This window comes from Jaculus jaculus, chromosome 7 (genome assembly GCF_020740685.1).
Source record: "Jaculus jaculus isolate mJacJac1 chromosome 7, mJacJac1.mat.Y.cur, whole genome shotgun sequence".
Taxonomy (NCBI): domain Eukaryota; kingdom Metazoa; phylum Chordata; class Mammalia; order Rodentia; family Dipodidae; genus Jaculus; species Jaculus jaculus.
The window spans coordinates 106,756,996-106,765,835 of record NC_059108.1 but is presented as its reverse complement, the minus strand read 5'-3'; the positions used below and the strand labels follow the sequence as shown (position 1 = coordinate 106,765,835).

Genomic DNA, 8,840 nt, shown 5'->3' with positions numbered 1-8,840 from the left:
TCGATGTGTAAGCGCCCATGCAGCACCACTTGCCTTTGCCTGCAGCAAGGGTGTGCCTGCCTGTGGTGGCCAAAGGAGAACGGGGTGTCCCACTCCATTGCTTTTCCACTCATTCTTATTTCAGCTGGAATCTAAGGGATCCTGGAGCTTGTGGGGTCTCCTCCTCCTCTTTCCTTCCCCCTCTCTCCCCCTCCTCCTGCTTCTTCTTTCTCTTCTTCACATGTTCCAGCGAGTCTCGAGTTTCTGCTCCCCTGCGGGACAGGAGTTACAGATGCCCGTGACCCTGTCCAGCTGCTTTTGTGGGTCTTGGGCGTTGAATTTAAAGAGGTCTCTCAGGCCTCCTCAGGTCCTCTTGCTTGCACAGGTAGTGCTCCTAACTGCTGAGCCATCCTTCCGGTCTGCAGCCGACTTTCCTCTTGCTTTCTTTTCTCTGCCGGTGGCTTGCTCTCTTCTGTCTTTCACCCTCACCCTGCCCCATTCACCTTGTCTACTGCTCTCCAGGCACACAGAACCGTCTTGCACTTTACGACGGTGTCCTACAGTTTCATGCCCACATGCTTTGCTAGTGCTGTGGGTAGAGTGTTCTACTCTTCTGCTTCCTCTATGGAGAATGGAATACTTACCGTTTAAGTCCGGCTCCTTAGAGAAACCCTGGGCCGGTGCCCCGCCCCCTTAGTCTTCATGCTTCGCCAATGAAGTCACTACTTAATTTTTTAAATTTTAATGTATTTATTTGCGTGTGTGTGTGTGTGTGTGTGTGTGTGTGCACTAGGGCCTCTTATTGCTGCAAATAAACATCAGATGCTTGGGACTTAAACCAGACCAGCAGGCTTTGCAAGAAACTGCCTTTAATGGCTGAGCCATCTTTCTAGCACCCCTTTTTTAATTTAATTTTTTTTATTTATTTTGGGGTTTTTTTTGAGGTAGGGTCTCACTCTAGTCCAGGCTGACCTGGAATTCACTATATAGTCTCAGGGTGGCCTCCAACTCATGGATATTACAGTGTGAATCTGAGACCTGAGACCTAGTTAGCATGACTTTGCCACTCCACCTTTTCAGCACTTATTTGTAATAAAGACTTGAGAGCTTTTGAGGGGAAAAGCAGAGGTAGAATTGAGACCAGATCCACTTGGTCTCAAAGCTAGATATTCTATGCAGAGAAGCACAACCCATGTTGAGCAGTTAGAAACTCCTGTCTTTGGAGCCAGCCAGGTGAGCTTCCACCCTTTCCCTCTCCCCAACTAGTGTGTTCCTGTAAGGGGAGGTGAGATTTATTCCCATCTCCAGTGGCTGAGAGGAGCATATCTTGTAGTATACGTTAGTAGAAATTATGATAAGGACAACATCCTCCACCTCCTTGCAGTTTCAGTGATTTTTAGGGCACCTTATTAATAGGTTGCCCTGTAAACTATATACCTGGCCTGGGTCTGCCTTAGCTTCAGGTCCACTTTCCTTCAGAATGAGCAATCTAAATACTCAGTACCACATAATAGTTTCCCAAGGCAGGATACCAGATACCATGTTTCATTTTTCTCTTAATTATTAAATCAGGTCTGCTTCCTAATTTATGACATTACTGAGATTCTAAATTTCAACTTATTTATCCACAGAATCTCTTCTATCATTGAATTATAATATTTATGTGCAGAGTTTATGGGCAGGCAATTTTTTTCTTTCCAATCATACAGCTTCCTTGCCTCCTTCCACTTTTCCTTAGACCTGAAGTAAATTTTTTTTTTTTTTTTTTTTTTTGGTATTTCGAGGTAGGGTCTCACTCTAGCTCAGGCTGACCTGGAATTCACTATGGAGTCTCAGGGTGGCCTTGAACTCACAGCGATCCTCCTACCTCTGCCTCCCAAGTGCTGGGATTAAAGGCGTGTGCCACCACGCCCGGCCTGAAGTAAATTATTAAATGGAAACAGTAGTGGCAGGAATCTGTGTCATTCTTCCTTCACCAAGGAAATTGCTCTGACAATAAAGTTTAACATAGATTCTTGAAATTTGTTTATTTATTTGCAAGCAAAGAAAAAGGAAGGAAGGGAGAGAGAGAATGGCATGCCAGGGCCTCTTGCCACTGCAAACAAACTCCAGATGTATGAGCCACTTTGTGCACCTGGCTTTACATAGGTACTGGGGAATTGAACCCAGGTCATTAGGCTTTACAGGCAAGCACCTTAACTGCTGAGTCATCTCTCTAGCCCTGGTGTAGGTATTTGATAAAGGCCCCTTATCAAACTAAGGAAGTTTCTATCTATTTTTTTTAAGAAATCCACAAATGTATGGCATCTTAATTTTTTTTTCATTTATTTGTTTGAAAGAGAAAGAGAAAGAGGCAGACAGAAAGAGTGGGTATTGGTGTTCCAGGGCCTCCTGCCACTATAAACTAACTCTCTTTATTAACTAATATAATATTTAGCTAGTGAAGAAATAGGTTTCCATATGTCTTATTCATACATATTAAATTTTGATTAACCCTCCTCCTACCCCTTCTCTCATTTATTTGTATTACATTTATTAATTTGTATATGTTGCAATATTCTTCCATCCCAAGAAGAAACCAAGTTGATAATGGCATTCAATCTTTGTAATATGTTGGTCAATTTCAATTTTCAGGTATTTTGTTATGGCTTTTTTTCTTTCTTGGTTTTTCAAAGTAGGGTCTCACTCTGGTCCAGGCTGACCTGGAATTAGCTATGTAGTCTCAGGGTGTCCTCGAACTCACAGCAATGTTCCTACCTCTGCCTCACAAATGCTGAGATTAAAGGCATGCATCACCACTCACGGCTTTTGTTAAGAATTTTTTTATTTATTTATTTGAGAGCGACAGACACAGAGAGAAAGACAGATAGAGGGAGAGAGAGAGAATGGGCGCGCCAGGGCTTCCAGCCTCTGCAAACGAACTCCAGACGCATGCGCCCCCTTGTGCATCTGGCTAACGTGGGACCTGGGGAACTGAGCCTCGAACCGGGATCCTTAGGCTTCACAGGCAAGCGCTTAACCGCTAAGCCATCTCTCCAGCCCTTGTTAAGAATTTTTGCATCCACCTTCCAGTGAGTTGTTGGCCAGAGAGGCCACAGATTCCCCAAAGATATTACAAGATATTGCCAAAGTTCTTGGTTACCAACCAGAACTAGATAGTAAGATCCTATCACTAAAGACTTGACATGTTTGGGTTGCAGGTCACTGAGAAATAAAGCTGGAGCTGAGTTGGAAGCCTTCTCCATGTTGACAAGCCTCATCCCTGTCATTATGTTGGAAAGAGCAGTTAAAGTTCTTGTCTGCGAAGCCTAAGGACTCATGTTTAACTCTCCAGTTCCCATGAAAGCCAGATGCACAAGGTGATGCAAGTGCACAACGTCACACATGCCCACTAGGTGGAGCAAACCTCTGGAGTTCAATTGCAGGGGCTGGAGGCCCTGGCATGCCAATTCTCTTTCTCTTTCTCTCTCTCGTATTAAAAGAAAAAAGGCCAATCTTTTGGCCTTGCCTTAAAAAAAGAAAAAGAGATGGGCAGCCCATTGGGGGAGAAAAGTCATCAATGGTCTTAACCAGCAGTGGACCCTGCAAGCTTTATGGCTGGCCAGCCAAATGTGCCAACTGATGCAATGTAGTATGTCTGTTATGGGGAAAACCAGGTGCTCTCTGATTATATCTGAGGCCTGCTCCATCGCAGAGAATTCATGCCTGGTACTGTAAACCTAATCAAAAGCCTGTGGCTGGAAGGTCATAAGCCTTACAGCAAAACTACTACTGTTGTCTGACCAGACAGATATTATGCCACCAAACTATCTTCTATATACTTAATGTTTATGCCAATATGTTAATGCAATCCTTACTTTTGATTAGAGAAGCTTCTCTTTTCAGATGGCAGTGACCACTGGAGAGAATCAAAACCTATCAAAATGCTGAGAAGAAGAGACAGTATAGTGTTCCGTACTAAGTAAGACATTTATATCATACCCTCAAAGCTCAGAGACCATTGAGGAAGAGGTGGCAGAAAGAATGTAAAAGCCGAAGGAATGAAGAATGCTTCCAAAGAAAACTCTTAATCATTCTTCCGGAATTTTCTTTTTTTAATGTCAAATTCTTGCCCATCATCTACATTCCCCATTTTTGACTTGTGGCTTGGTAAGGGAAGATAATAAAAGTTATCTGATTTCTTGAAGAATTTTTTAAATATTGTATTTATTTATTTAATTTATATGAGAGAGAGAGAGAATGAGAGAGAGTAGGCATGCCAGGGCCTCTAGCCACTGCAAATGAACTCAAGAAGCATGTACCACCTTGTGCATCTGGCTTTATGTGGGTACTGGGGAATTGAATCTGGGTTGCTTGGATTTACCAGGAAGTACCTTAATCACTGAGCCATCTCTCCAGCCCTTAAAATTTTTTTCAGCCTTATGATTGTGTGACTTTTCTTACAGGCTAACTAACCTACACCTTTGGGACTTTCCACATGTGCAAAAGTACAATGCCCCACTATCTTCATCAGTTTAGCTTAGCACAAGATCATACGCCTTCTGTGCTACTTTTCCTTTACATTCATTCATCTCTGTTTCCGTGCATTTGAATTATATGACTGACTCATTATTTACTCGTATTCTTAAAATATGTCTCTCTTTCTTCACATGCACCATGACGTGGGAAGCAGTTGAGAATGCTCAATCACCGACTGTTAATACCCTGGGCTCTGTGGAGTCTTCTGCCCTATACTTTCCTTTTCAATTCCCACTCACACTAATTTTATTAATGGTTTTGCCAGCACAATGTGCATTATTGGCACTGCTTTACCTTTAAGGAAATTGCAAAAGTCATGTCATCAGGTAGACATAGAAAATAATGGGTATTCATGACATGGGAAGTTTCCAGAAAGATTTCAGTTTCCTGAAACTTCATTTCTTTGGATTAATAACAAGCCAGCAGGAATGAATTTTTATAGTCAAGATTGTACTATTGTGGATGTGTGAGCTATAAGAGAAACGATTATGTTATTCATTCTTTATTCAGCAAATTCTGTGAGATGGAAGAATAGATGATGAGGATATAGTGGATTAGAGGCTGGGTACAAAGCCTTCTGTCTGTCAGGGAGGCAAACCTAATTGTTACAAGTGCTAAGAAGAAAAATAAGAGGCACCAGATTTATTCGACACATATTCTTTGACCCATTCCTTCTTTATGCACAGTATGAGCTGCTTAAAGCAGATCAATAGGACTGTCAGTGAGAGAAACTAACCACAGAGACTTTTTGAAGTTGTAGGTAAACCAGTTGCCTCTCCAGTATATGAACTAAAAGTTAACAGGAAGGAAGTGGCTATAAATCTCCCTTCTGTCTTTCCTCTACCAGCCACCATTAGGGCCACGTATTTCATGGAAATACCATTTCAAGGAAGGCAGAGAGGTCATCATAAATACCTTCAGTGGCCTAGTAGTGAAAGGGAAGTGGAGGGAGAAATCCTCTGGGCCAGAGCAGGGTCTGGGCAGATCCAGGGGAGGGATAATAAGATCTTTGTAGCTGCACTCTTCCTGTGTATTCTGAATGAGAGTTTTGATGATCTTCTCAACTTCAGTCTAAGCTCTAAATCACATTCGCAGACATACCTCCTCCATCCCCAGCTGGTCATTCATTCAAAACCAGCCATAAAGTCAACCAGCCCCATACTTATACTTCTCACACACTGGCCCACCTTTTACATAAAACTGTTCATTTCCCTCCTCCAGTTGTTTTTTAACCTTGAATGCACATTGGAATTATAAACAATATTACTGCTTGACTTCTATCCTAGAAAGTTGAATTTAAATGGTTTTAAGCATCATGTATTTTTTGGACAAAAGTTACATTTAATTTACAATGTAATAAAGGGTACAGGCAAAAAGCTACACACAAAGCGTGAGTGAAAAGGCCTACTATACAAATGCACAAAGCTCTGTACAAAGCTCACCCCAATGTTCCTACCTTCGTCTCCTGAACTAGCCAGCTCTAGTCTTGAGCTCTGAACACAAGAACTCTCACCTGAGGGAGGGGGAGCCTCCAAACCAACAGCCAAACATATCCTCTTAAAAGACATCAGGTCCTTGCAAAGAATAGTCTCTTCCTGTTTACTCTGCATTGCCCTAACTGGTTGTATCCTTTAAAAAAAAAGTTGCTTTTATTTATTTATTTTTTGAGGTAGGGTTTCACTCTAGCCTAGACTGACCAGGAATTCACTTTGTGGTCTCAGGGTGGCCTTGAACTCATGGCAATCCTCCTACATCTGCCTCCCCAGTGCTGGGATTAAAGGCTTGTGCCACCATGCCCTGCTGAAGATTGCTTTTATACCACTTGCAAAAGGAATCATGATGCCTCAACAGTGAGGACATACTCTGGGATTAAGTGGGAACTGGGCAAGTGGAGTGCTCAAGATGGATGAGAAACGCAGGCTAAATCCAAACAATACTGCAATTTAACTCGAAGCCTGTGCTTATGGCACTGGCTACTGATGAAGGGAAATCAAAATGGTCTCATCCAACAGAAAGGACAGGAGGGAAGTCTAACCATAGGACCTCAGTACCGCCGAGACTTGCAGAGTTTGCACCTTGACTCAGATGAAGAATGTTAACCAAACTGGGATCCACCACAACCCTTCTGCTGCATAGGACTTGCAATGTGGTAAATATTAACAAGGCTACCGACCCCTCTACAGCCCTGGATTCGACCTGCTGTGTGTGACTTCACATGAAAACAATCCTAGAGGGAGAAGGAAGGAGGTGATGGGAAGCCTGGGAGAGCCAGGGCAGACTCCTGGAAAGGACCTCTGAAGCCTTCCTCCACACAGAACGGTTCTGAAGACTGGTCATCAAGGGATAGTTCAGTACCACGTGGTCAGGACCCCAGGAGACATTCTGAAAGACAAGACTGCACACATGGAAAGTTTTCTCCCTAGTTCCTTAGCTCCCCTTGTCACCCTTCCACCCAGTCCTACCCTCTCCATGACCAAAAATATCAGATCAGTAAGGAAGGTGTGGACTTCTGGCCCGGCCAGGCCTCTTTTGCATATTTCTTCTTCTTGGGTTTGTTTGCGGCTTCAGGGTTTCAGACTGCAGGGTGTGGTGCTGGGTTCATGTTCACTGCCATGGTACAATGGGAGTCAAGTCCCCATCAGGGGCAAGGTTCGGGTACGGCACAGGCAAACCACCATGAGTGCTGTCCCATGGATGCCGTGAGACTGGGAGCCTCTTCGTTGTGCGTGGGGGGCAGGACACAGTCCTCCAGGGAAGGCCAAGTTCTGCATGGGCCTGCATCCTGCCTCCTCCAGGACCAGAGAGCCAGGGCCCTCCATCCGCTTCTTCATGAGTGGGGTCATGCAGTTTTCACCATGTTCCAGAAGCTACCAACTGAGGGATCCACATCCTCTGGGTTGATGATCTCATTAACTTCACTGAAAGTCATGCCTGGAGTACTTTCTCATCCTCTTCGGTCTCTGGATGTCCAGATTGCCCTCCTCAATAGGTAGGGTGGAAATCCGCTTGTTACTGGTAGTGTTGAACTCTGTCAGGTTATCAAGCTCGGTTTCTTCCTCTGGAAGCCCTAGGAAGACCCTTGAATTCATCATCCTCTCCACCGTCTTCTCATCTCCTTTCACAGCCAATGGTAAAGTCTGAGGCTCCTCACGTGGTGTGTACGCCCTTGTGGATGCACCTAATGACACCGTGGGATCGATGGGAATCTGCTGAGGCTTGTGAGGTTCCAATCGAATGTGACCCAAGAAAGTGCCATGTGCTCAATTAGTCTGTTTCCTTTGACTACATCCAGATGCAAACCAGGTGGGGGTTTACCTGTGCAGGTTGGGCAATCCAACAGCCAGCGGGAGGCTGGAGCCAGAGTAGACAGAGCAGTGGCCAGTCTTGCCTCAACCCCTCTCATTTGGCAGCCGAAGCAGGGAAACTGAGAGACTGGGAGGGAAGAGGCTGCATCCCGGCAGCCTCAAGTATCATGTATTTTGAAAGTTCCCCAGGTCGTTTTAATGGGCTAACAAGCTTGAAAAGTGCTAAGCTAAAGTGGTAAGCTTGATCAGTGTAGTAATTCACTAAAGAAAGAAAAGGCAACTGGGGAGATGGCTCAGTGGTTAAAGGCACTTGCTCTCAAAGATTGCAAGGCTTGGTTCAAATCTCCAGTGCCCACATAAAGCCAGATGCACAAAGTGTCTGGAATTCCTTTGTAGTGCCAGGAGGCCCTTGTGCACCTATTCATTTTCTCTCTCTTACACATGCATACACATAAATAAAATATTTTTAAAAGAAAGATGAGTCTGCTGTGTTCAGATATTTGCTTTTTTTAAAAAAATCTTTGGGTGTGCAATGTGTGTGTGTGGTACATGTATGTGCATGTGTGTTCATGTGTATGTGTACAGCAAACACATGTCACGGCACACATGTGAAGAACAGAGGACAACCTCAGGTGTCACGCCTCAGTGTCTAACTTACACCAGGTTAGGTGGGCCATGAGCTTTTGCGGGTTCTGGTCTCATCTCCCATCGCAATGGCTGGGATTACAGACGTTTTCTGCTGTCTTCCTCTTTCTTGGATTCTGGGCATCTAAACTCAGGTCATCATGCCTGTGCAGCAAGCACGTTTACCCACTGAGCCATCTTCTCAACCTTGATATCTATTTTTCTTAGGAGAAAAGTTATAGGCCTAACTTAGAATCATAAGGTCTTAAATAGACATGAAGTTTAGTCCTCTTGTAAAGACTGGGTTTCCAGTCCAACTTTGGCATGTTCTAATAACCCAGAAGGAAGTTATTCTGGCATGGTTAATGAAGAAAATTGCCTAAAGGAAAGTAAAGAATGATAAACAAGCACTAT

General features: G+C 44.0%; 1 pseudogene; it reads right to left on the bottom strand.

Moving 5' to 3' along the window:
• Positions 1–6,979: 6,979 nt before the first annotated feature.
• Positions 6,980–7,900, bottom strand: LOC101605164 (annotated as a pseudogene).
• Between the last annotated feature and the right edge of the window lie 940 nt (positions 7,901–8,840).